Here is a 7,319-nt window from a genome sequence, read left to right as displayed (position 1 = left end):
AGAAGAAGAAGAAGAAGAAGAAAAAAAAATAAATCAATCAAACAAAATAATAATGAAAGCTGCAGAAAAGTATCTTGAGTTAGAGATTTAAACTGGGAAATGGTGGAAAGCATGATGGAAAAAACAATAGGACCATCAGAAACTGGCAGAGTGATGATGACTTTAAGATAAAATAGAAATCTGATTAAGTATTTATTGTGTTGGATAGTTAAATAGTTCGGATTATTATTATTGTTATTATTATTATTATTATTATTATTATTATTATTATTATTATTATTATTATTATTATATTATTATTACTAGGTCCTGTTTCCTTTCTTAACTTCTTAACAGTTAGTGTCAGTAATGCACTTAAACTAGTTTGCCATAAAACCTCACAAGAAGAAAAAGAAGAAGAAAAAAGGGCCTTTAGACTGAACGATGGAGGAAAAGAATCGGCACAGAGCGTTGACTCGGTCTCGATCGACACATCGCTAATGACGTCGGTGTCCCAGAATGCAATCTGGTAAACAGAAATGGAAGCACCAGGTGAAGACCTCCTTACAAGCTGAACACGGCTCTCATTTCTCTCCCACCGTCCTGTTTGTCGCTCGCTCCGTGCATCCAGTTGCTGTTCATCGGTCTGGGGGCACATTTCGAGCTCCTCTACCCAGGGCCTCGGTAAGTTCCCGGCGATTGTCGCTCTTAGACCGCCGTTGTCCTGTCAGCCCTCTGGCAGCTTCGTGGCTAACGCTGGCCAGGCTGGCTCCAGGCTAACTTAGCCACCGCTGCTGTGAACTACCAGCCCTAGTCTCACTCTAAATGGAGCTAACTTTACGCCAAAAATGCCTGAACTTGAAAATGTTTTACCAAATAAAATAAAACATTCATATTGGTTTATGATATAATCGACTTTAAAAACGAATATACATGTAGAGTTTACTTTGTGCTCTATGTAGTAAAAGTACAGGTGCAACATTAGCTTAAAATGCTGGCAGTTGTTTTGGTTGCTGTCCCTTAGCTATTCCAGCACACCTGATTTATGCCCATTAAGGCATTTCTCAATTTAACTGTATGACATGACATGCAGTTTATGCTGTAAACGCCCTAAATAGAATTAAAATAATTAAAATACTTATTTAATTTCAAGGCAAGAAGGAATTTAATGTTGGAAATTAAGATGCTTACTGGTTTATACACTACCTGAAGGTGGATACAGGTTTTATCTAATTAACAATGAAACAAATTTGAACAAACTATAACAACCTCTTTATTTTTATAGGAAAAAGTTTTTTTCAAAATACTTAAATAATCTAATCAAACACATCAGACAACACGCTGATTCTAAGCTAATAACTGCATCCTTCAATACAGCAGCCTTTAAAACAATGGCTGTTTTATTTGCCTATTTATTTAGCTATTGCTTAATAGTATTAGTAGTAGTACTTAGCAGTATTGAATATTTCTACTGAAATTATATGTACTTAATAGGGATTAGATTTAGGGGCGTCCCGGTACAACTTTTTATGATTCTGATATAATACCAATATTGCAGCTTTGAGTATTTACTGATACTATTATCCACATCAATCACACATACTTTGACTACTTAGTTTGCTTTGTGAGATGTTAGAAAAGGTGCGATTAAGTGTTATTACTCAGTCAGAGAACAGTAGTAAACAAATGCAGGTATAATAATAACTGACCCATGTATTATTGACTAATAGGTTGCATAGACTTTAAACAAAAGTGGATAGAAGTGTTGCATTTTGATCAGCTTTTTATAATGGAGGTTTTAGATGCAAGGCGATATATATTCTAATATTTGATTTTTGGCTGATATGTGTCAGATTTCCGATTTGTTTGTTTGTTTGTTTTTTGAGTTTTTACTAGTGGCTCGTTTTTCTGACAGTAGGCTGACAGAAAAGGGGGTATGAGAGAGGGGCAGAGACATGCGGCAAAGGACCACAGGTCGGATTCCAACCCAGGTTGGCCACGTCGAGGACTGAAGGCTGATTTATATTTCGAAACCAGGTCATCTGCGTAGGTGTCGCAGTGAACAAAAAGACGTCCCCACCCCCTCCGCAGACACTCTGCTGCACCTCTCCCAAATTGTAGTTGACCGCAGACAGAACGCTGGCTTGTTTTGTTTTTATGACTGCAGTTGCGGAAAACAACTTAGGAAGTTGGACCAGTTAGAACAGCAAGGTGTGCAAGAACGCTGGGACCCTTTTTCCACCTGGATCCCCGTTTTTTTTTTTCCGTCATGTCCCTCCGTTGTTTGACAAACTCGCCCCCATTTCCTCACCGCCTCAGCCGTATCTAGTCCCACAGCGGATAGTGCAGACCACTTCTCAAAATTGAGCATAAATCAAAAATGTCTGCGTCAAGCTCACTGCGACACACTGCTGCAGGGAATATAACCGGCCCTTTAAATGCCAATTTATAATTCTGACGCATAGCCTCTGCAACCGTCAAATCTGTTTCTGTGTGCGACCACGCTCCCCCGCGCGGAGGTTCTGCAACTGTCGTCGCGCACCTCAAAAAAATCCTGACTACATGTCAGACGGCCACAAACCCGCGCAGACCCTAAGTGGAAGTGTGCAGCCAAAAAGCAGCTGTGATCGGTCCTTGGTATGACCTTCTGGCGATGTGTGTGGTGGTTCTTCTCGATTCGGTGCCGGGGCGCGTCATTTTTAAAAACTGAGGAACTCCATTAACAGTTCCTCTTCGATGTTTAGCAACTCTAGATCTATCTCTATCAACGTGATATCTTTCAGATGCGCCATTGTTGTTTTGGAAGATAAACACTCCTGCTGGCGCCGCCGATGTTCTCGGGAGTTCTCAAATTGGCTCCCCCTAGCACTTTGGTGGGAAACTGCTGTGCATCCCTAGAAATTCCAGACCGAAGGTGCAGAAGCATCCAAGCAAAACTGGTTCGCGACCGGACCCAAGCGACATTAGATGTGTGCGGTTGCAGAGGTCTAATCTGCCCTTAAGGCCTCCATACATGGGTCATGAGCACTAACCACTGCGCCACTTGCACACCCAGATTTCCGATATTGAAATAATTTCAGATTGAGACATTCCTAAGCACAGTGTTTGGAAAACAGACAATGGTTGCATGGTGCTGAATATTGCAAATATGATGGCTGTAATTAAAACACACTTTGTTCACTTCTCCCCTTTATTCTCCATCATTGATGGAAATGTTCCAATCAGTCAACTGCCTATTAGTCATTGACTTGTCCGCTGAAAGGTTTAGCTTTTTTTGCGTATATATGTATGACTCGTCCAGTCCCTCATTTTGTTTTATCTTTTTTGACTTAGTCTGAATCTAGTCTGGGTTTGAATAACACTTTTAACCAATTCAATGGCTTGATCCTCTTTGCCTTAAGGTTTGCCGATCAGCAATAATGCTTCACGTAAAGTTGCGCTTTTCAAAGATGCTGGTAAAAGTATCTCACGTTTGTTGGAGCTTTGTCTACAGTGGCTTTCATCTTACAGTTAGCATCTTGTCAAGTGAGATGCCGCAGCATGACCTTAAACATTCCATTTGTGTTCAAAAGCTTTATATTGTGGAAAAAGTACAATTCTTCTGCAGAGAAGATAGACCAAACTCTTTCACAATAATGTTAAACACCAGTTTCCTCTTCTTGTAAACACGGCATAGCAGTTCCATATTCCAATGGCGGCATAAGCAGTGGTCAGTTTTAAGAGGCCATACAAGAACAATACCTTTGTTTTATTTTAATAATATCTTAAATCTTGATCTATTTTAGTAATAGAAGTAGTAGGATTGGAACTAGAATCGGAAAAAAGAATTCAACATTACATAAAATGCTTAATGACGAGTAAAAATGAGAAATGTTTTCACAATCTGCAAGTTTTAGTCATAGCTGCTAATATCCCTCTTAAGTTGAGTTTTTTGGTTTTCTGTAAGAAATTGTGCAAAGTGTTTTTTACTCTAAGGCTTAATCAAATGGCATTTATCCAAATGCTAAGTATCTGAAATTGGAGAGCATAATCCATTTTCAAATGATTGAAATTAGTCCTCAGCAGGTCATCAAGTTTTGAAGAAGCCTGTTGATGATGACCCTGACATTTAAATCAGATTTTGCTCCAGCTGAGGCTCTAAATCACATAGTAGATTGTCACCAAGGACAGAGGTTCGACACATCGGTTTAAAGGAACATTTTAAAAATCTACTGCGGTTTTTATTACAAAGGAATGAATTGACCCAGACCTGCGTTTAACTAATTTACCCTTAATGATTATGTTTGTTGGTTATATGTTGTTGTTTTTTTGTCTCCAGATATTCTATCCAGTGTGTGCACCAGTCTGCAGACATCCAAACTGATGAGGATTGGCTGAACAAATAAAAAACAAACTTACTGTTTCTTTCTTGTATCAAGGTAAGACCTCACAGCTTCATACATACCCTGTACATGTAGCACTTCCAGATATTAATACAGCAGTTGCTACACTTAAATGTGTATATTTAGGTTTGTAAAGCAGCTATAAAGCAATCCTGGGTTTTGTGCCATTTAGTGAAATTCTGATTAACCTGAAATATTACCAAACTGTTGGATTCCTGCATAAAACACAATTACTAACAAAAAAAGGCATTATTTTATTCTTGTTTATTTTATCTGATCCTTCATTATGCAACCGCTCTACCTGAACTTTCTCATTTTATAATGTTCATGTTAACATGAATACCGAAACATGAAAATGTTTCATGCCCATGTACTCCATTCTCACTGGCAACCATGTGAACACATATGCTACAACCAGCAGACAGAGGGCAGCCTCTGAAAATGAAGGTGGAGGGGCCGTAAGGAGTTTTAAATGGATTCCCAAACTGCTGAACTGTTATGCTAAACCGAAGAGGGTTCTGTTTTTATTTTTCTACCCCATAAAATGCACTATCACTGCTTCGCCGCTGAGTAGCCCTCCCTACCCGCTTCCCGTAGCTGCAGGTAGATCTGAGCAACATCTCGCTTGATAAGTCCGCTATCGAGAGGGAGATATGGATGGATTCAGTTTGGATGTGAAGGAGAAGGAAAAGAACTAAACTTGAACTCATTTCTCTTTATTTTCACAATTGCTTTATTTCCATTAGAAATAAGAAATACAGTTAAAATTGCATGTGGAAATGTTTGATCCTGCAATAACTCTTGAAAACAATGTGTCAGCAGCGGATGTTAACACACAAGATAAAGCCATGTTTTAGCCACGGCGCCAACTACTTCCGGTCCAGTTGCAAATCACATGAACTGTGCGATGCGGAAAAAAATCTTTCCATTGTAGATTCCATTCCATTTTTTCAAAATATGCTAATTTCGCTGCGACTAAAAAAAACCACCCTGATGAAGCGCCAAAAAAAGTTTTTTTTTAAATTTATTTTCATCATTAAGATTTGTGCAATTTGATTTTTAGTGGAAAGGCAGCTAGTAATGCGCTTAGGTACTTAAACATGGTACCGTTTGATTTTACTACCCAGTAGTACCCACATGGTCGATAATTGCATCGTAGACTCCTAAATCATACTGATATCACCTGAAGTCTTCTTTCATGATGTGTTGGTGCGTGAGCAGGTTCAATATCTTTTTTCTATAATTGGAGGACTGACTGAAAGGTCTTCATGAAACGTTAAAATCATGCAATATTTTTTTCTGTAACCTAGCTCTACTTTAAACCGATGCACGACTTTTTACCCGACCTGTCTGCATTGTTTGTCATCATGAGCCTGTTTCATTAATGTTCTCTAACAAACCTCTGTATTCTCCACAGAACGGTTGAGTTTACAGCAAGACAGATTCATACACAGGGAGACTCTAGTTCACCCATTAGGTGTCATCTGAAAACTATTGGTTTCATTGGGGCTTTTGTGTCAGCCCTTCAAACCCAAGCATCAAATCCAGCCTGACACTAAGGTTGGGCGATATGTAAAAATATTCCGACCGCTATATTCTTCAGTCCAACAAATGGCAAAGGATGATATATTTGTGCAGGGGATGGTGGGCAAAGACAAGCACACCATCAGAGTGCGTCTTCTGCACCACTGGTAATATTGTTAACCACCTGTGCACACTGCTAAAACCCAATAACGTAATCATGCTTGTTTTCTTGTCAAAAATGTACAAGTTTTGTCCCGTGGGAATTGTTTCCTCTTCTCCAGTTCTGAATATTATACGGGACATTATAGTTTTTTGATCGTTATTCATTCGTTTATCTGACTGCGCAAAATCGAACAGACTGAAAACTGAGGCGAAGATTTATTTATTTATTTATTTTTTTAATGTAAAGGGCGCTTCACTGGAGGAGATTATTATTGTTTTTTATGTTTTTTTCAAATTTTGTATTTATTGTGTTAAAATCAAATCTCTATCAGATGGAGCGGCCTGTTAACACACTTAAAATAAAACTCCTTATCACTCTGCTTCTGGTTCGGCAGTAAAAGAAAAAAAAAAAAACGGCTAGTCTCTACTTTAGATCAGTTCCTTTCTTCTGTCTCAACTTTAGGTAGATAAATCACTGCTGCATGATGGCAGCTGGAAGGAGTTTGTCTACCTTAAAAAACAGCTTTTTTTGTTGTGGGCGCGTCTTAATCTCTAGGTCCAAAAAAATAAACAACAACATCGCTCTTAAAAAAATTATTGTTGAAGGGCTGTATCTGTCTGCGTTGGTCAGTCACCAAATCTTATCTGTAAAATGAAATACATAAGGTCCTAAAGGTCCTAAAGTAGAGATATTTTGCATTGCACAAAGTGGCTGGAATTGTAAAATAAGCAGGGGTAAATTTGTAATACCAGAGCAGAGTGCTCTTTGTGAATGAAATTATGGAATTGAAGGTTTATATTAAACTTGTCTAACCAGTCCCTTTTAAAGTCTTGAAAATGCTGATGTGGCTCAATGTGAAAATGAGTCTGACACCCATAATCTTGGGGGATCCCTTTTTCAGACTTTTCTTTGTTGACAAAAATAAAACCTCCTAAAGCTGGCCCTAAATTTGATTTAGATTTGAAAGTAAGTTGTCGACAGTTCCCACAAGCCTGACTTACTCTTGTCATTGTTTTCTGCCATTATTTATTAGATTGTCTGAGAGATTTAAGTTTGACAAAAAGCCGAAACAACAGAAATCTGTGAGGGGGCAGATACATGCTTTACAGCATCCTATTTAGTGTGTGAGGAAATACCAGGCTGGTACAGGGAACGGATGGTAGCTGTTTTGCCTTAATTATTTTTTAGTGCTACTAGAGTTTTTTGATTCTGTGGACTATGGAAATGTTTGTGGGACTTCTAACTTGTTGATACTCTTAGTATTCTGCCTT

General features: G+C 38.6%; 1 protein-coding gene across 1 annotated transcript in view; it reads left to right on the top strand.

Moving 5' to 3' along the window:
- Positions 1 to 526: 526 nt before the first annotated feature.
- Positions 527 to 7,319, top strand: part of atxn7 (ataxin 7) — a 42,561-nt gene continuing 35,768 nt past the window's right edge. The window contains exons 1-2 of the mRNA XM_015404835.1: positions 527 to 663; positions 4,298 to 4,397. The gene's annotated coding sequence lies outside the window, so the exon portion shown is untranslated. The remainder of the gene's footprint in view (positions 664 to 4,297; positions 4,398 to 7,319) is intronic.

The sequence above is a fragment of the Cyprinodon variegatus genome, unplaced genomic scaffold (assembly GCF_000732505.1).
Source record: "Cyprinodon variegatus isolate N-32 unplaced genomic scaffold, C_variegatus-1.0 Scaffold1870, whole genome shotgun sequence".
Classification (NCBI taxonomy): Eukaryota; Metazoa; Chordata; class Actinopteri; order Cyprinodontiformes; family Cyprinodontidae; genus Cyprinodon; species Cyprinodon variegatus.
Note: the sequence above shows the minus strand (reverse complement) of the source record. Positions and strands in the feature narration are given on the sequence as shown.